At 46.5% G+C, this 25,449-nt stretch overlaps 1 protein-coding gene across 3 annotated transcripts in view; it reads right to left on the minus strand.

Moving 5' to 3' along the window:
* Positions 1–25,449, minus strand: part of CEP162 (centrosomal protein 162) — a 2,248,134-nt gene that overhangs the window by 1,815,482 nt on the left and 407,203 nt on the right. The gene's annotated exons all lie outside the window — the stretch shown is intronic.

The following is a 25,449-nucleotide window of genomic DNA, read 5'->3' on the forward strand; positions in this document are numbered from 1 at the left end:
TCTTTAACCGGCACACCTCTTTTGAGGGCCGATGAAGCTGCAATACCTCTGGTCGAATGAGCCCTAAGGTTTTGAGAGGGCTCTTTCCCTGCCAGTTTATAACATTCCAGAATGGCCAGAATGATCCATCTGGAAATGGTCTGCTTAGTTATTGGTAACCCCAGCTTGTGACCTGTGTAACCTACAAATGGCTGGTCTGCCTGTTTTATCCTGGCTAGTCTACTGATGTAAAAACTTGAAGCCCTTCTAGGGTCTAGCCTGTGTAACCTCTCTTCCTCTTTCCCCGGATGAGGAGGAGGATAGAAAGATGGTAGGGTAATCTTCTGAGTGATATGGAATTCAGAAACCACCTTTGGGAGGAAATTAGGCTTCACTTGCAGGACAACTTTGTCTTTGTGAAAGATTGTGTGAGGGGGTTTACAAGAAAGAGCTTGTAATTCGCTCACCCTTCTAGCAGATGTAAGTGCTATTAATAAAACAGTTTTAAGGGTAAGGAACCTTAACGAACAAGAATGGAGTGGTTCGAAAGGTGTGCCCATCAGAAAAGTTAGGAATAAGTTTAAATCCCATAGGGGAACTTGGAATGGTCTTGGGGGATAAACATTGGTTAACCCCTTTAGAAACTGTATTACCAAGGGTAACTTGAAATAGGATGGTTCTTCCGCAGTGCGTTTAAAGATGGATAGCGCTGCGAGATAGCCCTTAATGGTGCCAACTTGAGGGCCTGAATTCGCCAAATATAGTAGGAAGGACAAAACCATTGGTGTACCACATGAAAAAGGGTCGATATTCTGTTCTCTACACCAGCTGCAAAATCTGTTCCAATGGCAGCGGTATAAAGACTTTGTTGCTGGCCTCCTTGCCGAAAGCAACACCTCCATAACATCATCAGGGAGGTCCCAATCCTTGTACCTCAGCCTTTCAGAAGCCAAGCGTGAAGGTTGAGGGCTTTGATGTCTGGATGGAGAACCTGACCTCCCTTCTGCGAGAGTAGGTTCTCTCTGAGTGGAAGTCGAATTGGAGGGCAGATGGACAAGTCTAGAAGGTCCGGGTACCACGTTCTCCTGGCCCAATCTGGGGCAATTAGGATCATGGTTCACCGGAATCTTCTCAACCTCCTGATCATTTGAGGAATGACAGGGACCGGTGGGAACGCGTACAGAAGCGGAAACTCCCAGTCCACTATGAACGCGTCTCCCAGAGCTCCTCTCGGGGGAAATTCCCTTGAGCAGAACAGATCGCATTTTCTGTTGAGGCTGGTGGCGAACAGATCCACCTGAGGGGTTCCCCAAAGGGCGAAGATCTCTTGAAGGACTTCCTGAGCTAGCTATCACTCGTGGGAGACTGTGCTCTGCCTGCTCAGAGCGTCCACTGTCAAGTTCTTCTCTCCGGCTAGGTGAACTGCCGATAGAGAGATTCCTTCTTGGATTGCCCAAAACCAGAGCTGCATGGCCTCTCTGCACAGGGGTAGTGATCCTACGCCTCCTCTTTTGTTGAGGTAATGCATGGCCACCGTGTTGTCCGTCATTATCAGGACGTTTTTCCCTTGAACAGCTGGCAGGAACGCCTTCAGCGCAAGTCTGATGGCTCTCAGCTCTAACAGGTTGATATGTAGTCTGGACTCCGATGGAGACCAACGACCGCTGATGGTCAAGTCGTTGGCGTGGGCTCCCCACCCCGTGAGTGAGGCATCCGTGAATACTGTTATCTCCGGCCAGGGTTGCCAAAAATGTTCTCCTTTCAGAATGTTCTCCTGACAGGCCCACCACTGAAGGTCTCGAGCCACCCTGTCGGGAACCTGAAGAAGATCTGTCATTCTCCCTGAGAATTGTGACCACTGAGTCCTCAGTGCCCACTGGAGGGATCTCATTCTCAGGCGAGCCTCTGGCACTAGGAAAATGCAGGATGCCATGAGGCCTAGCAACCTCAAAAAGTTGAAGGCTGGGAGACGTTGGGCATCTTGGAACTTGGTAACCATCTGTAGAATATCTTGAGCCCTCACCTCTGGTGGCAAGGCTTTTCCCAGGGAAGTGTCCAGGATCGCTCCTATGAACTGGAGTCTCTGCGATGGTATCATTTGTGACTTCTTTAAATTGAGGGAGAAGCCCAGTTTGTGAAGGAAGTGGCACACGTGATTTAGCTGGATCTGAGCTTGTTACGAAAAACAGCCCTGATCAACCAATCGTCCAGGTAGGGGTAGACGTAAATCCCTTCCCTCCTTAGACTTGCCGCCACTACCGACATTAACTTGGTGAAGACCCTCGGGGCGGAGGTCAGCCCAAATGGCAGCACTCGAAATTGATAGTGAGAGTTGCCAATTGCGAACCTCAGGTATTTCCTGTGTTTGAGATGGATAGGCACATGGAAATAAGCTTCCTGAAGGTCCAGAGATACCAACCAGTCCTGGAACTGAAGGGCCTGGAGAATCTGAGAAAGAGTGACCATCTTGAATTTGTCTTTCCTGAGGAATTTGTTCAATTCTCGCAAGTCCAAGATGGGTCTCAGTCCTCCGTCTTTCTTTGGAATGAGAAAGTAAGGGGAGTACCAGCCCTTGTTCCTCTCCGCTACAGGTACCGGTTCTATGGCACCTTTCTCTAGCAGGTCCAAAATTTCCTGCAAGAGTAACGGATCTGGAGCTTTCTGAGAGCTGATCCCCGGTGGATGACTCTGAGGTATGCGTAGGAAAGGCAGGCAGGAACCTTGGGCAACAGTTTCCAATGCCCAAGCCTCTGACGTGATAGCCTGCCATACTGCCAGATGTTGAGTCAACCTGCCTCCTACAGGTGTCCTGTGAGGGAAGTCCTCAGAGTGGTTTTGGGGCGGCGGATGCAGATAACGATGGTAAAGAGGCACCTGCTGTTGCTGCGGCTTTTGAATATCTACCACGTCCACCTCGGGTAGTTCTTCTTTGTCCCCTTTGAGCCGGTCGTCCTCTACCTCTTCCGAATGCGGAGTAGAAGCGAAAGGACTTACCCCTCGCAGAGGTTCCTGTGGGACGAAAAGGTGTCTGACGGATTGCAGCGGCTAGGGATTTTGCTGCTGCTTTTGAAGTTTGCAGTTTCTCTAAACTGTCATCCGCCTTTTTCCCGAACAAAGAAGAGCCATCGAATGGCATGTTCAAGAGCCTGGCCTGCACATCTGGGGCAAAACCAGACTATCTCAACCAAGCGAATCTCCTGGTTGTTGTACTTGCCGCCATTGCTCTTCTGATACTGTCAGCCGAATCAATGCCCGTCTCGAGGGATTCGCACATAGCGTCTTTACCGTCCTGTATGATATTCAGGAACGCCTCCCTTTCTTCTCTCTCCGGGATGCAGTCAGCCGCTGTAGAAGCACACTCCCAAAGTGTATGCCTGAATCTAGCAAGGGTGCAAGTAGCATTAACAGATTTTAACGCCATGCTACATGCCGAAAAAACTTTCTTTGCCATAGCATCATATTTTTTATCGTCCCTGTCCTGCGGGACGGTAGGATAAGCCGTCTTGACATCGGTAGAAGATGCTGCCTGTACCACCAGACTTTCTGGGGATGGGTGTTTTGACAAAAACTCCGGGTCTGTAGAGGATGCCCTGTATTTTGTAGACAGTTTTTTATTTACTGCCGGGACGACATCTGGGGTTTTCCAGTTCGTCATAATCTTCCTCTGAAGAGCTTTATGAAAAGGCACCACAGGATCCTCCTGTGGGCCTTTGTCAAGAATATCGGTGAGGTCATCTTGCTGGAAAGATTGTTTTTGACCTTCGGGTCTTTCGACCAGAGCATCGCTCTCGGCAGTCTTCGAGGGGGTCGAGTCCGCTTTCTCGAAGACTCTCATCATATTTTTGCGGAATTCCTCCCATTCAGCCCGGGAACTATGTTTCGTGGGGCAAGGGATTCTCTTTGGCGAAACAGAGGAAGAGGAAGACGGAGAAGGGGATCTTGGACGTCTCCTCTTCGAGTGCTTCGATCTCGAGTGATGGGACCCACTTCGAGACCTGGAGCGCGAATGGAGACGAGGAGACGAATGTCTCGACTTCGTCGACGAAGAAGCAGCTTTAAAAGTCTTACCTTTCTCCAGCTTCCCCCTACGCTCCTTCAGGGCCTTAGCTGTCATGGACATACAGTCCTCGCACTCCGAACAATGGTGTTCAGCTCCCAAACACCACAGACAAACTCTGTGAGGGTCAGTCAGCGACATCTTTTTCCCACAATCTCGGCATTTTTTGAAGCCGGATCGAGGAGTTGTCGGTTCCGACGAAGAAGCCATCGAGTACGGATCGAATAACTCGAGGTAAATAGGTAAAACCTGACAAAACTGAGCAACGGCATTCCGAGGCACTGAGTAAGCGCGGAAAAATGGAACTGAGCAACGGACGCTGCGCGTGGCCTTTATAGGCAGGATGACGTCGACGTCGATACGGCGGCTGTCGAGGGACATCGACTCGGAGGACGTCGACGCGCAGCGCCCTCTAGAGAAAAATTTTTCCGAGGCCTGCAGAGCTGGAAGGAGATATCTAAGATGAGGAATACGTCGGAGGACACAATCCCTTTGAATGGGAATGTTTGACGGCGAGGAGACGAATGCCTCGACTCGGCCGAAGAAACTTTTGACTGATTTACCTCTCTCGAGCTTCCCCTTGCGCTCCTTCAAGGCTTTCACCGTCATGGACATGCATCCTTTCCGAATGTTCTCCTGACAGGCCCACCACTGAAGGTCTCGAGCCACCCTGTCGGGAACCTGAAGAAGATCTGTCATTCTCCCTGAGAATTGTGACCACTGAGTCCTCAGTGCCCACTGGAGGGATCTCATTCTCAGGCGAGCCTCTGGCACTAGGAAAATGCAGGATGCCATGAGGCCTAGCAACCTCAAAAAGTTGAAGGCTGGGAGACGTTGGGCATCTTGGAACTTGGTAACCATCTGTAGAATATCTTGAGCCCTCACCTCTGGTGGCAAGGCTTTTCCCAGGGAAGTGTCCAGGTGGTGCAGACCACCCCATAAACTCTGTGATCCTGGCCATTAAGGCTCTATAGGGGGTTTCAGCATGCTCCCCCGGGTCTGGCCTAGCAAACTCCACCTCAGGGGAAGTGTCTAACCCACTTGCCTCATGTAAGGAATCATGAAGATCCTTTAACCTGCGTTCTTCAGAGGAAATTTCCTCTCTAATTGGGGTTACAGGTCCCTGGAACTCAAATGTGTGTTCCTGTTCAGACAATTCACCCTCTTCCATAATTGAGGACATAGTTCTCAATTGTTCTGAACTCATAAAGGGTGTAAACCCCATTTCCAAGGCAGAGGGTGCCGAACTTGTCATAATCGGCCTCGAAAACATCGATGTCGTCGACGCCGAAGGCTTCGAGCGTGGCGTCGAAAACAAAGGCGGAGGCCTCGATGACCTCGACAGAATTGGGATTCTGCTCGACAATCTCGAAGCCATCGTCATCGAGGACCTGGGGATAGTCACTGGGTGTGTCGTAACCGTGACTTTTCTTGGCGTCGACGCCGGTGTCGAAGCTGGCGTTGAGTCGACAGACCCGTGTGTCGAAGGTCCCTTCGACAACGGCGTCAAAGACACCGATCTCGGCGTCGACGGAACCTTAGTCGACTGCGTCGACGGAACCTTTGAGGAAGATTTGGAGGTCATAATCCTACTCGAGGGTTCGGGACGCGCTCGAGAGGTTTCCTTCGCCGGATACTGCGACTCGCGGCGTTTTTGACCTTCGGGTCTTTCGACCAGAGCATCGCTCTCGGCAGTCTTCGAGGGGGTCGAGTCCGCTTTCTCGAAGACTCTCATCATATTTTTGCGGAATTCCTCCCATTCAGCCCGGGAACTATGTTTCGTGGGGCAAGGGATTCTCTTTGGCGAAACAGAGGAAGAGGAAGACGGAGAAGGGGATCTTCGACGTCTCCTCTTCGAGTGCTTCGATCTCGAGTGATGAGACCCACTCCGAGACCTGGAGCGCGAATGGTGACGAGGAGACGAATGTCTCGACTTCGTCGACGAAGAAGCAGCTTTAAAAGTCTTACCTTTCTCCAGCTTCCCCCTACGCTCCTTCAGGGCCTTAGCTGTCATGGACATACAGTCCTCGCACTCCGAACAATGGTGTTCAGCTCCCAAACACCACAGACAAACTCTGTGAGGGTCAGTCAGCGACATCTTTTTCCCACAATCTCGGCATTTTTTGAAGCCGGATCGAGGAGTTGTCGGTTCCGACGAAGAAGCCATCGAGTACGGATCGAATAACTCGAGGTAAATAGGTAAAACCTGACAAAACTGAGCAACGGTATTCCGAGGCACTGAGTAAGCGCGGAAAAATGGAACTGAGCAACGGACGCTGCGCGTGGCCTTTATAGGCAGGATGACGTCGACGTCGATACGGCGGCTGTCGAGGGACATCGACTCGGAGGACGTCGACGCGCAGCGCCCTCTAGAGAAAAATGTTTCCGAGGCCAGCAGAGCTGGAAGGAAATATCTAAGATGAGGAATACGTCGGAGGACACAATCCCTTCGAATGGGAATGTTTGACGGCGAGGAGACGAATGCCTCGACTCGGCCGAAGAAACTTTTGACTGATTTACCTCTCTCGAGCTTCCCCTTGCGCTCCTTCAAGGCTTTCACTGTCATGGACATGCAGTCCTCACACTCCGAACAATGGTGTTCGAATCCCAAGCACCACAAACAGATCCTGTGAGGATCCGTTAGCAACATTTTCTTTCCGCAGTCTCGACATTTTTTGAAGCCGGACCGCGGAGTCGTCGGTTCGGATGAGGAAGCCACAGAGTATGAGTTGGTTTTATTGAGGAAATGTAAGAGGTTTATCTGACTGAACGGAGCAACGATATTCCGAGACCCCACGAAGCGCGGAAAAACAGAACTGAGCAACGGACGCCACACGTGGCTATTTATGAGCATGGTGACGTCGGCGCCGATTCGGTGGCTGTCGAGGGACACCAACTCGGCGGACGTCGATGCGCAGCGCCCTCTACAGAGAAAACATTTCCGAGGCCAGCAAGCTGGAGACGAAATATCTAAGATAAGGAATACTTCGGAGTTCACAATCCCTTCGAATGTTGTATTTGCAGGCCCACCACATAAGGTCCTGAGCAATTCTGTTTGGAACTTGCAGGTAGTCTGACATTTCTCCTGAGAGCTGGGACTACCGAGTCCTGAGAGCCTAATGGAGGGATCTTATTCTCAGTCGAGCCTATGGCACCGACAAAATGCAGGATGCCACAAGACTGAGCAACCTCTGAAAATTGAAGGCCGAAAGATGCTGGGCACTCTGGAATTTGGTAACCACCTGCAGAATGTGTTGAGGTGCAAGGCTTTCCCTGAGGAAGTATCCAGGACTGCCCCAATACATTGGAGTCTTTGGAATGGTATCAAGTGAGACTTCTTGTAATTGAGGGAGAAGCCCAGTTTTTGAAGAGAGTGGCAGGTTACGCTGAGATGTTCCCAGGCCTCCTCGGGTGAGCGAGCTCTGATCAGCAAATTGTCTAGGTAGGGGTAGCAGTGAATCCCTCCTCTCCTAAGACTCGCTGCCACCAACGCCATTAACTTGGTGAAAACCCTGGGGGTGGAGGTCAGCCCGAATGGCAGAACTCAAAATTGATGAGAACAGGCATCCGCAAACCTCAGGTACTTTCTGTGCTTGAGAAGAATTGGCACATGAAAGTAAGCATCCTGAAGGTCCAATGATACCAACCAGCATTGGAGTTGGAGAGCCTGAAGGATTTGAGAAAGGGTAACCCCTCTTGAACATGTCCTTCCTGAGCAACTTGTTGAAGCTTCTTAAGTCCAAGATGGGGTCTCAATCCTCTGTCCTTTTTGGGAACCGGAAAGTATGGGGAATACCAACCCTTGTTCCTTTCCACTACAGGTACATTTTCTATTGCACCTTTCTCTAGCAGGGTCAACATTTCCTGCACAAGGAGCGGATCCAGAATTTTGAAAGAGTTGTTCCCCGGTGGATGTTCCTGAGGCCTTTTTTGAAAAGGAAGGCAGTAACCTTGGGCCACAGTTTCCAGTGCCCAAGCATCTGAAATAATGCCCCGCCATTCGTTCAGATGCTGAGTAAGTCTTCCTCCCACGGGATCTTGTGAGTCAAGGCTCCAGAGTGGTTTGGCGGCAGCTGAAGCAGCGGCTAAAGGAAAGGCTGCCGCTGCTTGGGCTGACTTAGCACTTCTCCCTCGTCCACCATGAGGGAATCTTCTCTGACCTCTTTGACCGGCTTGTCTTCTTCCTCTTCCTAATGAGGAATAGAATCGAAAGGACTTACCCCTCCAGGAAGATGAGCCCGAATAGGGTTGTTGAGGTTGGCTAATGGTGGTGCTAAGGGATTTAGCCATAGAATTTAAGGTCTGCATCTTTTCCAAATGCTCATCTGCCTTGCTGCCAAACAGCCTCGAGCCGTAAAAGGGCATGTTGAGTAGTCTAGCTTGCACTCCTGGTGCAAACTTGGACCTCCGCAATCACACAAATCTGTGTAATACTGTGCTAGCCACCATGGATCTGCTGATGCGGTCTGCAGTATTCAAACCTGACTGGAGACATTCACCCATTGCCTCCTTACCATCTTTGAAGATTGCCAGGAAGCCGTCTCTTTCCTCTCCTTCCGGGATGTGGTCAGCCGCCATAGCAACACAGTCCCACAGAGAAAACAAATCAGATAATGTGCAAGTCACATTTGTCAACTTCAATGCATATTACCCGCAGTGAAGACTTTTCTTGCCCAGGCATCCACTCTCTTATCATCCTCGTGAGGAGGGATGAATGGGTAAGCCGACTGCTTGGTAGATGTAGCAGCCTGAACCACCAAGCTTTCTGGTGTGGGATGCTTAGTGAGATACTCCGGGTCAGTGCTGGATGGTCTGTACTTTTATTTACTGCAGCTGCAGTTTCTGGTATCTCCCAATTTGCAGAGACCCTTTTCTGCAATGCCATGTGAAAGAAAAAATTGGGTCTTTTGGAGGATCCTGGCCCAAGATATCCATCATGTCATCCTGCTCAAAAGATTGAGTAGGGCTACTCCAGCCTAAAAATTCGATAACCTTTCCCATAAATGTTCTGTATGATGAGTCGGCATGCTCAGTTGGGTCTGGTTTGCCAAACAATAACTCTGGCGAGATTATCATATAAATCTCTTAGCGTGGACTCATCAAATATTAGTTCCTCTGGCACATTAGGGATACCAAACTGTAGTCCAAAAGGTGGTGTATTGTCATCAGAGGGAGGTTCCTCTTCATATATGGCTGACAGAGACTTAAAAGGTTTGTAAATCTTTTCCTGTACCACTACAGACTTCGACAATGTCGAAGTAGTCTTCCTAGTTGACGACGATGGCTTTGAAATCGGTGCCGATTTAGTCGATGTCGACTTTGGTTTCGGCCTCGAAGTCGTTGACTTCTTGTGCTTCTTCGACGGAACCCTAGATTAGATGGGCTAGGATCCTGAATTGTCAAAGCCCCAGTGGAGTAACTTTGCAGAAAATGTTGGGGGGGATATGACAACTGAAGGAAAGGGGCGGGTGGAAGAAGGGCGGATGTGGCTCTGAGGGATTGTTTCACAGAAATTGTTTGTAAAAATGTCAATGAATGATAGATTTGACCAGATTCGGCGGTCACAACTATTAGTACGAAGCCGAAGATACCAAACATGAAGAGTGGGGGTTGTGTGGGTGTCCCCCGTTTCCCAATTTCGGTATTTTTGGCTTCAGGAGTTTTGTGGGGGTGTCCCTGCTTCCTTAACATTGGTGGCGGGGTACCCCAAAAAAAAAGAAGAAAAAGAAAAAAGGACCCTGCGGAGACAGATCCAACCCAGAGGGGTGGAACTGAAACCACAGAGTACAGGAGAGGCAGCGCACGGAGAAAAGGTAAGTAGGGGGTGTGTGGGTGTAATGGTAGCTTGGGGGGACATGGGTTTGGTTTTTTTACTGAGGTAAAAACGTATTCATTGCAAAAATGACTACGGTCAAACAATCCAAGTCCCTAAGGTATAACACTAAACTAATACACCACAAGAGTCCATCCGTGGCGTACCTTTAAAATTCAATTGGAACCCCCACACATCTTCAGCCGGGCCTGCCATGCACCCAGTGACATAATATAACATTCACAAACTTACAAACAATGCATTATTTATCATTTATACAGACACAAAAGTCAACACACATATGCTTGCACATTCACTCACTCACACACAAATGCACCCAGCACCTCCATTGACATACACTGTGTGCACACAACATTTATATGTACATACACAAGAACATATGGAAACAGTGGTGCAATGTCCATTGAGCAGACCAGGCTTTATCACCCCCTGAGGATTGACATTTTGGGCTAGGTTGATTTGACCTAGCTGAACTATAAAGCTGTGGTAGAAAGGACCAGATTCACTGAAATGTCAGCAATTCCCTTGATTTTACCATTCATTCAAAGGCAGAAGCCATCGGTTAACGCACTGCAGTGAGTGACCAAGTATACTTGGTATAGATTTTTAAATGCATATATCTCCAAGCTTGGGTTCTGCACAGCATTTTATATGTGTACGTGCTTATGCAGTTTTTCAATAAGATGCTGACTGATTAAAATGATGGTATGTGTTCCTGTGTTCAAATTACTCCAAGCAGTGGAGTAACAAGCAGGAGAGGCAGGGCGAGTGGGGGGCAAGCTTCCAACCCATGGCTCTTTTATGAGCCAGACTGGGACTTTTATCAGTGGGACACCTCTCCCGTTCGGCACCTCAAAGAGGGTGCCCAACGGGAAAGGTGTGCCGCTGGTAGGACAATGTGTGCCGAGCAATTCCTGCTCAGCACGCTCATTGGCCTGGCAGTAAGACACCTGGACCATTCCAAATGGTTGAGGTGTCCCGCTGCCAGGACAATGCCCGAAGGAACACCGGGCAGCAGAGGGTGCTCACGTTGCTCTGTGTCAACAGAGCATTGCAATGTGAGCTATTAGGCACTGATGGGAGGGAGGGGGGGGGGTACTATTAGCAGGGACATTTGTCCCTTTAGAAATGTGAATCGGAGGCAGTGATCAGAAGTGAGAAGGGTGCATAATGCTTCATGCTTTATGAAATAATGACAATGGGCCTCATTACAAGTTTGCCGGTCTTGCAGTAATGGTACTGGTAAGCTACCGGCACCGTTACTACCAGACTGGCAAACTCCGAGTTCTGCTCGCGGTTTTGCCTTCCGGTCCGCCAGGTCTGACCTGGCGGGCGTACCGGCTCCTGCGAGCAGACACTGACGGTAGCACCAGCACCATTCTGAATGGTGCCGGTGCTACCAACCTCCCCATTCTCATTGAGCCCAATGGGACTCAAATGGGAATGGGGAGTAAGAATTTCCTGCACCTGGCAATGGGGAAATACAGAGTGCGCAAGGTATTTCCCTAATGACAGGCGCCGGAAAAATGTGCAAGTTCCGTGGCAGCCTGCCGGTATTACCGGCAAGGGTACCGCCAAACTTGTAATGAGGCTTACATTAATCTGCATGATGCTATTGTGACTTTGCATGCAGGATGGGGAGAATAAAACTAAAGCCATACTCTCATTGCTGAACATATTTCTATGACAATGTATATAGTGTATGGTTAGTTTACTATGAAAGGCTAGTTTATTATGTAATGTGGTTTTCTTCCAAGGCATTGTTATAAATAATTATTTAAGCACATCAAATGTAAAGCAAAACCTTAGTAAATATCTATATCAACTAAACCTGGGAAGATGTGCACAGTAGATACATTGTCCAAATCCCAGTTTCACCATTTAGCCAAAGTGTGTGATCCTGGGCAAATCATTTAATCACATTGTGCCTTATCTGCAGCTCTGTAGCTGATTCTGATTCACTTCAAAGCTTATGTTAATATATCATGATATTATAATTAAAAAAGCCTAATGACTATTGAGTTTCTCCATATATAACAATAGTGCAATTTAGGTATTTTGCACCACAAAGTTATTTGTCACTTGGCTTTCTTATGGCAACTTATTCTAAAGTCACTTCCATGGTGCCTCCAAGTATCAAAGACTGACGATGCTCCTTGCAATGTCCTTTTCTGTTAAGTCACCTGTGTTGGTGCAATCCATATGCTAATTAAGAGGTTTGCATGTATTTTGCCCCATAGGGCTTCGACAGTGCTCTAATAGATGAGTTTCCTGGTTCCTAGACATAAAATCGAAATCAATAAAATCGAAAGTCAAAATGTCGAAAAAATAATCTCGAAAAAAAAAAAGTCGAATTTTTTTTTAATACGTTTTTTATTCGAAATGGGGGGGTTCCCCCCCTAACCCCCCTTTTTTTCTATTTTTTTTTATTTTACCCCTTTTTTTTACTTACCAAACCCCCAAAAAATATATAAATAATAAAAAAACAAATTCGACTTTTTTTTTTTCGACATTATTGATTCGACTTTTTTGTCATTCGACTTTATTTTTTCGATATTATGACTGGACACCGAGTTTCCTGCATCTGGAATGATCCTGCAGTTGTATCTATTTTGTTATGTGTTAAAATGACATCTACCACTAATGTTACCAAAAATGTAGATTGGGGCAGGGCTGGGCGGTTTGGGGGCACGAATGAGACCATGTGGAATTGCAAGCACTGCATTTCGTCGATCACAACCCCCACTCTTACAATGTTGGACACTCCCATGCTTAGTTTGTTAAGTGAAGCCGTTTTTGGTGGCCTGTAAACTGTACCATGACACCCATTGACTAAGAGTCTGCATAACTCGGAATACTTTTTGCCAGTTTGGTGAATATTATTTTTGGCGGCAGTGGAAAAAATGACATGGGCCTCCCAAAAGTTTGCTTTTAACACAAAAAAATCCCATACGGTTCCTAATGTGCACCTAGTGCAAAAACTGCTTAACAAAAGTTCACCATGTTTTGAAGGCGTATAGCACTCAGGTGCCGGGCTCCGCATCACCAATTCAGCACCCTGGCTGCTGACTTTGAGTCCGCCAGCCAGCATGAGGAACTGAGCGATGTGGGGCATCCCGGCCCAGAATATTTTGCAGTGCGACTACCAGGCATGTAATGAGACAGCGCGAGCCTTACTGGGCACCCCAGCTGGGCCCACGCTGTCCAATTACATAATCGATGATTACAAAAGATGGGGGGGACAAAAGGGCATGCCAAAGAAGTTGGGGGGGACAAAACCCCCAGACCCCCCTATAATTACGCCCATGCAAAGCACTCAATGATTTTTCATCGGATCGAGGAACTTTATCGATGCAAAACCGGCTTCAAGCTCGGTTTATAAGATTTGGTCTTCGACATCCCTTTGTCGTCCTTATGCAGATTGACTGGGGCATGGCTTTTCTTTTCTTTTTTGAGGGGGTTGAGGCCACATTCTCAAAGATTCAAAGCATTTCACTACAAAATGCATCCCATTTAGCAGGGGAATCCAATTTCGTAGGACACCTGGTTACCTCTGTTGAGGAATCACCGGAGGTTGAAGATGATCTATGATGCCTCTTCTTGGCCTTCTTCGAAGAAGACAAAGAAGAATGGCACAATCAACTTCTCGATGGCGACAGTTTTGATTTTTTGCGTCTGGAAACATCTTTCGACTCATCAGTCTTTTTTTACTTTTTGGAAGGCGACTTCGAAGGTAACCTCCCCACTGCCAATTTACCTTTACGCTCCAGGAGAGCCTTCTCAGTCATCGCCTGTCAGGAGCCACAGTCGGAGGGAGGTACAGCGCCCGGAACCCAGACAGAACAAACATACGCGGTGGGGGTCGGTGATCAACAGTTTCTACCCGCAGTCTTGGCACTTCTTAAAGCCTGACTTAGATGTAGATGGAGTCGACAAAGAAGACATTTTTGAAACGAAAATCACTGTTTTCAGTGAAGCACACTGTAATTCTGTCGAAGCGTTAGCTCGTAAAAAAACAGAAATGAAAACAACGGGCGCTGCATGCTTTACTTATACTGATGATGACATTGACCGTCGAAAGGAGGCCCTCGAAGGACATCGACTCGACGCCACTGCACACAGCGCCCTCTTGTTGAAAAAAATGTATAAATTCCGAAGCAGCTGAAGCGGGAGAGATATTTATCATAAGATGAGGAATACGTAGTAAAACACAATCCATTTGAAACAGTATTTTACTAAACCAGCTTCGGCCAGGAAATATGGAGCAGGTGAGAGACCTGGGAAACTATTGCCCAATCTGGTGAGAAGTGAGGGGGGACGGAATCACATAGTCGGGGTGAAAGACTAGAGTCAGAGGATGGTCTATACTGAGCAAGGCATTAATGATGTGTTAACAAGATTCTACACCACATTCTATCATACTCATGGAAAACTATATTAACACAAACTGGGTGACCTATTAAAGGATATCCTTATGTCCCTGCTCTCGCCTGAGAGGAGAATCCAACTGAATGCCCCGATAACAGATATACATATGCAGGTGATTAGATACCTACCCAGAAACAAAGCACCAGGACCGGATAGGCTAACTGGCAAATTTAACAGGGAATACAGCACTTTGTTGGTCCCCTCGCTATTGAAGTTTTGAGAAGAATCTGTCCGCATGGGCCAGCTACCTCTATCTTTACGTGAAGCTGTAGTGATAATCTTGTAGTGATAGCTTTACTTAAACCCAGGAAAGCAAATGATGAATGCGTCTCTTGTAGGCCGATATCATTAATGAATGTTGACACCAAAATCTAGGCTAAAGCCATAGTCAACAGACTGCTCCCCTCAATGCCTACTCTGATTCATCAAGATCATGCAAGGTTTATTCCAGGCAGAGACACATCCCTTAACCTGCTGCATTTATTTAACATCATAGTATGAATATCCCCAAAAGCAGACGTGTTGGTTGTAGCCATATATGCTCAAAAGGCAATTGCTATGGGCTCATGGCCTTTTTACTCACAGTCCTGCAGCAATGTGGGTTGGGGGACACCTTTGTAAGTTATATTAAATTACTATACACAAAACCAATGGCAGCCGTCTGCACGAATGGTACCCAATCTGCTTCATTTGAACTTGGTAGGAGTATCCGACAAGGGTTCCCCTATCACCTTTGTTATTCGCCTTGGCTATAAAACCCATGGCTGACCTGATCCACTCTCGTCACCGTAACAGAGGTATTCAAATAATAGGTACTCCAGAACCTATTTCCCTCTACGCAGACTGGGTACTGCTATACGTTAGAGACACACAACACAATTTGTACCCAATAATGCAGGACATTAGCCGGATTGGTGCATATTCCAGATTCACTGTAAATTACAGCAAGTCAGAAATATTCCCCTTGACATCAATACTCCCTGTCCCCAGATTATATCCCAATTAAAGTGGGACCCTGACAGGTTTAAATACTTGTGGGTAATAGTGTCTAGAACTAAAGAAACCCTCATTGCAGCTAACTACATATCCTTGCAGAAGTATGCAGAGGATAAAATGAGTACCTGGTCCTGTATACCCATGTTTTCAGCGGGGAGAATGACCCTAATAAAAATTATATTGGTACCCAAAAAGCTACATACATTTGTGAATGTTCCTATTTGGCCAGGGAAAAAAAAGAATTTCTAACCTGCATGGAGACATGTCCCATTTGTTTTTGGCACGCCAGAGCGGTATGAAAAAAGTGGGTGTATATGGCACTACCATACACTTTGGGGGGGGGATTTAACAGGCCTAATATGGAAGTGTACTGGCTGGCGGACCAATCCCAGCATGATACTCACTGGTACAATGTTGCTGCAACCCCACAGCTCGTTAAATTAGAACAAAAAGCAGCCAGTGAGTTGATGACATTAATACTCAACATAATATCTAGCATGGTGGGAAGGCAGATATCTGTATCTCCTATGTCGGCTATGTTTGGACTGTGGCAAGAGACAATGGACAAAAAACAGAGACCCCTCCTTAACATTGGGGGTGTTGTAGCAAAGGCGTGCATATTGAAAAAGTGGAAATCCTGTAGCCCAATGACGTTTAATGAGTGGCTTAAAGAGCCAACATGGATTAATGACTGAGGAACAGGATATTCTGAAACTGCCCTATGCGTCCAGACCAAAGGCCATCTGGGGCGAATTTAGAGCCTATTCTGCTTAAGATGAATCCTGGGAAGAACAGTAATGCTTTAAATTAGACATTGGGAAAACGAAATGCTGATTGTGTTCATGATCATGTACTACTCTGTAAAATTGCTTAATGCAAATACAATTAATTAATAACATATTAAGCTGAACTTACAGTTAAAAAATAAAAAGAATTGGCAACTTGCATCTAACCGCTGATCCCCTAATGGGCCGGAGAGAGAATATGTAATATTGCATTTGAAGTGTCTAACGCATAGAAACAAAAACTCCTATAACAGAATGCTGATCAGAGCTTTGTTTGAAGTCCTTGGAGTCAATGATATGTCTTTAAAATTGTTTCCCTGCGTACAAATTCTCTCCGATTGCATGTATTGTAAGGGTTGTAATGTTCGCTTCTCTTTTGCAAATACTCATCTTCAGTCATGCATTTTAAACTGTCGCAAGATGCTGGAGGACAAAGGTACTGAGGTTTATAAGGGCTGCAGTCCGCCATCTTGATGACTCCTGGTACATCGGCAATGGCCTCGCAAAATCTGATGCTAGCTCTACCTCTGTACGATCAGGCACTCCAGCTCATTCCAGTCCTTTGGACGGTTTTAATATACACATGAGCAGGGAAAAACTAGAGCTTAAACTGGCTCGGCCATTCTTTCCAATGGCTAATATCTCGAGTCAGGCTAAGGAGTTATTATACAGTTTTGTACAACAGACCATTCCTATCGGGTCACTTTAGTAGGGGGCCAACCAGCTCATGGACGTATTAGGCCGGGCAGCTTCAACCATATTGAGCCTAGCACTAGCATAAGCCGGTTCGGCCGCAAAGGCTCTAGCAAGGGGCAAGATCTGTCTAATCTCCCTTTGTCTGCTGTTCGAATGTTTAGTTTGAATGTGGCCTGTGTGGCTAATAAATTAGAAGATGCTGACTGGCTACATTGGCTAACAAATGTCGATATATTATGCTTTCAAGAGACATGGTTGTGTGATGACTGTTGGTGAAATACGGATTATTGGATAACAATCTGTCCGGCTACACGGGAGGGAGTTGGTAGGTTAAGTAAGGGCCATGCTACTTGGTATGATGGGCCAGGAAGCGGGGCCTGTTGGGAAAGATTTCTCTTTACTGCACCTTTCCTTCCATCTTTATGGAACCCCCAAACTTTGCTTTTATTTTTGAATCTGTCCTGTACTTTTTACAGTGCAGTGAAGCCTTAAGCTTCACTGCACTGGCTTTTGCTCATATGTCATGAGGAAACTGACATGTCCTTCAGGCTGTCAGTACTGGGAAACATTGGGCCTCATTACACAGATGGTGGAGAACCATGGCGCTATTAGCGCCATGGTTCATGCCGGTAAAATACTGGTACCGCCTTGGCGGAAAGGGGAATTACCGCCCCATTCCATGGTTGGCGGTGCGGTTATTCCCCCTTCCACCATTGCCCTTCCCCATTCCCATTTTTGCCCCATAGGGCATAATGGGAATGGGGAAGGCGCTAATTACGGTACCGCAAATTGCGGTACCGTAATTAGCTCCCTGGGCTAATTAGCTCCCTTATGCAAAAAGCAGGCGTTAAATCCCCCAACCCGCAAAGGGACCTCGTAGTTAGGCGGTAAGGATTTACCGGTACCGGTATTTTACTGGTACCGTTAAATCCTTACCGCCATCCGTGTAATGAGGCCCATTGTTTCCCTTAGTCATGTTACTACTTTTGGTTACTTTTGTATCACTTGTGATACATTTTTATCATTGTGCACAGCAGCTTACACTGCAGTACAATGCAGTGCATTTTTGCACTAGAATAACACTCAAGAGCATTTTTGGTTACTTTAGGTGTGCCAAAAATATACGTTGGTGGTAGCAGTGACTTTTTCCTACTTTTTGGGAATTTTCGTTTTAGCCTTACTGCGTTTACCACATTTGGCTACTAACTGTGGCTACTGGTCAAACATGGCTGTGTCACAAGATTTTCTGCTTGTCCTTTTGCCATCTTGTTTTTTAGCTTTCTTCCTGGCCTGAGAGGACAGGAAAATCCTCATAAGGACTTCCAGTGCCCAGGAAAGCAGGAGCTTTTGGTGGGCTACTGGAGGGCTGTGTGTTTGCTGGCAGGATGTGGGCTGGGACTGTCTGATCCCAATCCACAAACTGGTTTTCGGTGTGTCTGAGTGATATGCATGACTGTCCCTGCCAGTGGTCCTAAATGGACCGCTGCTGGGGTGTGTGTGTGGGCTAGTCCTGCTACTGGCTAGTGAGGGCAGCAGCTCTTACCTGGCTTTTAGGATAATAGGAGTACCCCTGCACCCATTCTTCAGAGATCCTGAAAAAACCTGAAGGAGCCAAGTATCCTATCCAGCTGTGAGACCCGCAAAGAATCCTGAGACCTGATTGAAGGAGGCCTGGCAACCAACTTCTGCTACTGTCTTGGAGGAGCTCGGTCTTGCACATCATCCTTAGCAGTCCTGCGAAGGAGCTGCAACCCTTGGAGTGGAGGGACCATCGATTCCTGACGTTTGCCCGGTGCCCTGCCAAAGGAAACCTTCGGAAGTGCCCTGTAACAGTCCTGTAGCTGACCAGCTTCCATTTTGGGCTACTGTGCTGCCAGTGTCACAGCTCAGAGTTTCGGCCTGAAACTTGGGGGATCCTCAGCTTGCCTTACGAGACTACCACATGAGAAATGTCGACATCCTAGCATCGAGGCGACCCGAGATAGGAGGGAAAGTCCTACTGTGGCTGCTGAATCCTTTTGCATCACTGTGCCGCGGTGACCACTGTCCAAAATAGCTTCTCTGACCCGCGTCCAGTCCTGAGAGGGGTCCTGTATCGAGTTTTGCTGCATTCTTCAATCAAGAGTCCTTGCAACAGTGAAAGACACCAACCAGAGGCCAGCTCAAACCTGCAACCCCTGTGAATCGAGGACTGCGACTTGCGGTGGGAAAAGCAACATCGGACCTTCTTCCTTTGTCCTGCCAAGTCTGGGGAAGAATCAGAGTATGGGGGGGTAAGTTATAGCTTCTAACCTACCCCTATACTCCCATTAGAAGTTAATGGGCTTATAATAAAGCTTAATTCTAACACTTTGGGCTTTGCCATTGATTGCTTGCGCAAGACATCTGACTGTTGGGGCTACTTGTGGGCATTAGCCTAACTTGAACCCTAACCCTAAGAATCCTTCACTGGACCCCAGAGATCCTACCTGCACTTTGACCTGCTTCATAGCATCTCTGGAACTTTAACCTGAACAATTGGACAAATGACACCAGACAACTTCAGGCTAGACAATTTTAGCTAGGGATCATCTCTGTGGACCATAAGTGCATAATACTATTCTAACTTTTCCTTTACAGGAGTTTTTGATGTGTATTATACCCTATGAAAGAGTGAATGTATATATGTATTTAGTTTGATAGTGATGTGTGAAACCTTTATTTATTTTACATTTATAAAGCGCACAAAGCAGCCTTTGGGCATCGCAGTGCTGTTACAAGGAGACTTACTTAGTTGCAGTGGAGAGATACATAACGTGTCCAAGGTTTATGGGGTTACAGGAGAACCTGGTACAGAACAAGTACACGAGTGGCTTGGTTAAAGAGGAAAGACATAGCGGTGTAGGCCGTTCAATAGGGATACAGGTGAACCGGATACATCCCAGATACAATTTTACACACGCTGGTAACTAGAGGTATAAGGCTGGAAGCGGGTGTGTGAATTAGATAAACAGCCTAGTTTTGAGGATTTCGTTTTTTGTCTCCGTTTAGGCAAAGCCCGTTGGCTACCCTCGAGGCCTGGATGGTAGCATAAACCGTATCGAGTGCTTCAGCGTCCGTTTCATAGGTGCCAGGGAGAGTGAGGAGGACCTAGGTGTCGTCGGCATAGTTGGTTTATGCTATGCCGATGGAGTCCAAAATTTCAAAGAGCGGTTTAGTAAAAATGTTTTAGAGGGTGGGAGAGATACATGAGCCCTGCGGAACTCCGCAGTGGATGATGGTAGGAGATGCGCAGGCCTGGTCTGAGAACACTCTCATGGCTCTACCTTCGAGGAAGGAGGTGATCTAGGTGGTGGATTTATGGGAGTCTGTATAGGGTCTTATGGTACACTAGGTCAAACTACTCAGATAGGTCGATAGTGCTGGTTTCCCTGCATCCATGATCTCACATAGTTGATTTTTTAGGTCAAGTACCGCTGATTCAGTGCCGTAACCAGGGCGGAAGCCAGATTGACGCATACCAAGAATGCAGTTAGTTTCTAGGACGTGTTGGACCTTCGTGCAGGCTGCTTTGTCAAGGATTTGTAACAGGAAGAGAACTGTAGTAATGGGCCTGTAGTTGTTGGGGGAGGCAGGGTCCAGGGAGTTTTCTTTTTTAGGAGCGGCCGTACCCAAGCTTCTTTAATGCAGGGGGAGACCAATCCAGAGGCGAAGGAGGCCTTTATGAATGGGGGCAAATATCACCTTCACAGTTGGCGGGTTTGATATGTTTGAGGAGGGTGATAACTTCTAGGTCTGTGACATCTTTGAAGGAGAAGAGTGGCTTGCCCTGGTGGGAGTGTTCGAGGTAGGAGTGATGGGGTGGTGTGGAGAAGTCAGGGCGTTCTGGCTCATTCTGATTTTGCTCTGCAGAAGGTTTAGTTTGTTGAGCATGGCCGTTTGTATGATTCAGCACCAAGGTTGGTCTTTGGAGATGACCTGTATGATGGGAGCGGTGTTACAAGTTCCCTGAAGATGGCGAAGATCTCCTTAGATTCCGATTTCGCATTTGCAATTCTGGAGTTCAGGGAGGTGAATTTAGCTAGGATGATGGCTTTATATTGGGTAGCTATCTTGTTGAAGTCTTTTTTGGTGGATTATTGGGGGTTTGCTTGCCACTTGGTGAGCACAGTGCGCTTCAAGTCGTGTAGTTCCAGTAGTTTCAGGGTGAACCAGGAGTTGGCGTGCCTTGCATATTTAGCTTTTTTACCGTTAGTGGGGCTATGGTTTCCACTGCTTTTTTTTGTGTGGAGTTATAGATTTCGGCTAGCACTGTAGGGTCGTTGGAGAAGGGGGGTCTGAAGACAGGAGAATCTAAATAGGGTTTGAGGTTCTTTTTAGTTAATTTGCATGAGCTCTGCTCAAGTGCTGGCGGTAATGGCGTGGTGAGCATTTTTATTTTAGTGGGATTGGGGATGGAGAAGAGGAGAGCATGGTGGTCTGTCCAAGGGCAAGGGGAGTTGGAGCTAACTGTGGCAGAACAATTGTGGTCTGACTCCAGTCTATGATACAGCCTTTTGTGTGAATGGAGTTTGTGACCAATTGTAGGAACCCCATGGTATTTAAGGATTTTGTGACGGAGTTGGCATGTAAGTCTTTTGGATCATTAAACCCCTACGTTATACCTCTACTTGCTAGTAGTCATTTTTCATAAAGTGTTTTGGCCATAAATAAAGAACAATTTTTTTAACATCCTAAGTGTAGTCTGTGATTCCCATTGTGAACCCTTTACAAGCTCACCACCTCTGAAGGACTTAGCCTAGACCGCCTGTCACTGCTATCTAAATTGGTTTGGCTACAGCTTCCCAGAGTTGTTCCTGTAACAATATAGGTTGGCCTTCTATACATCTGTCCCCCAGGCCAGAGTATAGAAAATCAGTCCTAACAGGGCCCGTACATATTTCTGCACCATCACACCAAATTCTCTTGACATCTATTACACAGGGCAACAGGGTGGACACTAGGTTCCTCATAGGGAATATCTATCTCAACCCGAAGGAGGACTTAAAAAATATTCTATCTCCTAATGGATGGTTGGCAGACTTCTTACTATGCGAATGCGAGTCAAGTAAAGTCATGGTGGGCGACTTTAACGACAAATTGTTCGATTTGGGGACGCCTACTGAGAGGCTCCTCTTAGAAGCTGCTGGGGGGGATCCCCAGGAGGAATACAAATCCGACGTCTGGTGACTCGTGTGGCATTTTATTAGACTCCTTCTTAAATGCTACTGCTTTGGTCAAACTAAACGGGAGGTCTACGGGAGATGATCCCCCCAAAGTTTACTTTCAGTCGAGCCGGAAGTAATTCTTTAATTGATTATTGTCTGGACGACTTTTATTCTTTTTGGAGGCCGGAATATTTTGAGGTATGCCCGACGGAAAGTGATCATGATCCTTTAATTTTTGGGTAGAACACGGGGTCAATACTCCCCGTTTTAAAGTACCGCTTTATAGGTGACACTTTGTCTTCGGACCATCATTCAAGAAAATGGCCCAAAGAAAAGCTGGTGGAAATATTGGATAATGCACACTCAGTAAGAGGTAACTTTCTGTCAAAGGTATCTGGTGACGCAGGTAATGGCCTGCAGCCATTGTATTAGCAAGTGAGAAATTGGTGACCTTTATCTCTGAAAGGTACAGGTAGTCCTGCAATTCCATGTTTGCCGATCGGCAACAGTGGCAGGTAGGGTCGCGTCACGATGCTCCAGAGTTTGACGTGGAGTGTCATTGAGCCAAGTTTGCCCTGTGGTTAGCATCTATAACAAAAAAAGCACAGCTGGGATTAGGTGCACGGCTAAGTGTGGTTATAGAAAAACTCTTGAGACTAAAAAGACAACTGTTTTATGAATCTCACTGGGAAAGAATAGAAGCATCTATACAGGATAGAAATGCAAAAGGTTTTTGGAATCTGGTTTCTCATGGATTCTGGGATGATATTCAGGGTATGGTTTGCCCTATATCAGTTCATGAATGGGCCCAGCATTTTAGGGCCATTATGTTTGAAGTTGGTATAATATCTGCTCTGCAAGCAAATGCTGATATAAGTCTTATTTTCTCACTCAAAGAAGTGGAGAGAACTATTGCCGGGACCAAGGCCGGTAAGGCACTAGGTCCAGATGTTATTAGACCAGAAGTATGCAAGTGGTTCCTGGAACGCTGGTCATCGGTCCTGTTAGAACTTTTTTATTCACTCCCTGCATCAATGACCATTCCATATTCTTGGTCTCTGGTTCTAATTAACCCTATATTTAAAAATGGCTTGAGGCATGATCCCCACTGTTACCGCCAGACGAGGACCTGCAAGTGTGTTCTCTACCAATAAAGGTGTGCGGCAGGGTTGCCCATTGGCTCTGCTTTTGTTAATGATTTTTTTTTATCTGATTTTATGTCTAACCCATATTTCCCAAGTCTTCTTCATCCATCTTTGAATGGGGCAATGTACCCTACCCTACTTTATGCAGATGATGCTATATTATTAGATCTGACCCAAAAGGTACTTGCCAGTAGCCTTAAATATGCATTTGATTATTTTAAAGGTCAACGGTCTCAAATTAAATCTGAAAAAAACTAAGATCATTGTGGCAGGCTCAAAAAAAGAAAACGACAACTGGTCTATAGACAATGTGAATGTTACTGTGGCCGATTCATACTACTATTTGGGAGTCACGTTCTGAAGCAACTGCCTGTCGTCTGCACATTTAGTATTAGTCGAAAATCGTTTAAGGTCAAGCATGGGAGGGATTAGAAGATTTTATCAAAAATGTGGTGGTTTCCGTTTTGACAAATGTATTCAGGTGCTGGAGGCCAAGATTTATTCTGCCATATTGTATGGCAGTGAGACCTGGGGAAGCGTAAACTGCAGTTCTTTGGATCGCATCTTATACATTTGTGTGAGAAAGCTGCTGGGTTTGACGTCAAGCACACCGGGATCTCGCTTTGCTTTGGAATCCGGGGTTCCAAATATTGGTGTTCAGACAGAGTGTAGGTTTTTACAGTATTTTCGGAAACTATTTTCTTTCCCGGTGGTAAATCCTAATATCGTGAATGTGAGGGATGAACTAGCAAATGCTGCAACATATCTTATTTACCCCTGGTATAAGAAGTGTTCCATTTTGTGCAAAAAATGGGGAATTGTGTTTAACAAATTAAGGGGTAGCTTGGTTACAAAACGGCAATTGCTTATGAAAGCTAGAAGTAGAGAATTTGAACTTGCGATAAATAGTATGGAAAATGAATCCTCACTTAATCACTTGATGAGGGCTTGTCGCATTTATTGTGAAAACATCTCGCTAAGTGTCATTCGCTCTCCGGTGCAAAGACATATCATCCCAATGGTGCGATTGAATGTTTTAGCACCGAGAGCCAGGATGGCGTGGCTGTTCAACACAAAGCTTTGCACTTGTTGAAGTGGGGCTGATGAGGATTGAATTCATTTTTTATTTATCTGTCGCACATATTTAGATCTGAAACGCATATGGTTGAGAAGAACAAGTTACTTACCAACTGTAACGTTCTTTCGACTGGATGTTCCTCCCACGTATTCCTCATCTTGTGATAAATCGTTATCTCCAGCTTCGCTGCTCCGGAAAAAAAAAAATCTCGGCAGAGGGCGCTGTGCTCGAGGTCGTGGCGTCGATTGTCCCTCGACGTACTCCGTACTCTGTTGACGTCACCGATGGTATAAGTAGCTCGAGCCGCACCCGTTGCTTCAGTTCTGTTTTTTTGATGAAATATATATATAGGAGGAACACCCAGGCATGTCCCATGACCGATACATTCTTCGTGAGAGGAAAGTGGAAGAAAACGTAAACTGTACTGTGGGGTAGGATGGGAGGGTCGATGAGGAATACGTGGGAGGAACATCCAGTCGAAAGAACGTTACAGTTGGTAAGTAACTTGTTCTTCGAATGGATTGTGTCCTCCCACGTATTCCTCATCTTGTGATAGGCTCCCATAGCAGTATCAATTTTTTGGAGGTGGGAGTACCATTTCAGTTTTCGTGGACAGAATGCAGAACTGCCTTTGCAAATAAACCCTCGTTAGAGGAGGCAGTGTCCAAACAATAATGTTTAACAAAGGTATGTATTGTTTTCCAGGTTGCAGCTGCACAAATGTCTGCTGCCGGGACTCCCCTCTTTAGAGCCGCAGAAGTAGCCATTCCCCTTGTAGAATGGGCACGAAGCCCATCTGGTGGTTCTTTTCCCGCTAGTCTGTAGCATTCAACTATGGCTAATATGATCCAGCGGGAAATGGTCTGTTTTGTTACAGATAAGCCTAATTTTTGACCAGTGTAACCCACAAACAGTTGGTCATCTTGTCTCAATTTAGCCATCCTAGAGATGTAAAAACTAAGAGCCCTCTTGGGATCTAATCTATGTAATCTCTCCTCTTCTTTGCCCAGGTGAGGAGGAGGATAAAACGTTGGAAGTACTATTTTTTGTGACAAATGGAAGTCCGAGACTACTTTTGGCAAAAATGAAGGTTTAACTTTAAGGACTACCTTATCTTTATAAAAAATAGTATATGGTGGTTTGCATGAGAGCGCCTGAAGTTCGCTAACCCTGCGGGCTGATGATAGTACCACAAGGAGGACAGTTTTTAGAGTCAAAAGCCTCAATGGACATGAGTGCAGAGGCTCAAAAGGTATGCAAGTCAAG

This window comes from Ambystoma mexicanum, chromosome 4p (assembly GCF_040938575.1).
Source record: "Ambystoma mexicanum isolate Mex_15411 chromosome 4p, UKY_AmexF1_1, whole genome shotgun sequence".
Taxonomy (NCBI): domain Eukaryota; kingdom Metazoa; phylum Chordata; class Amphibia; order Caudata; family Ambystomatidae; genus Ambystoma; species Ambystoma mexicanum.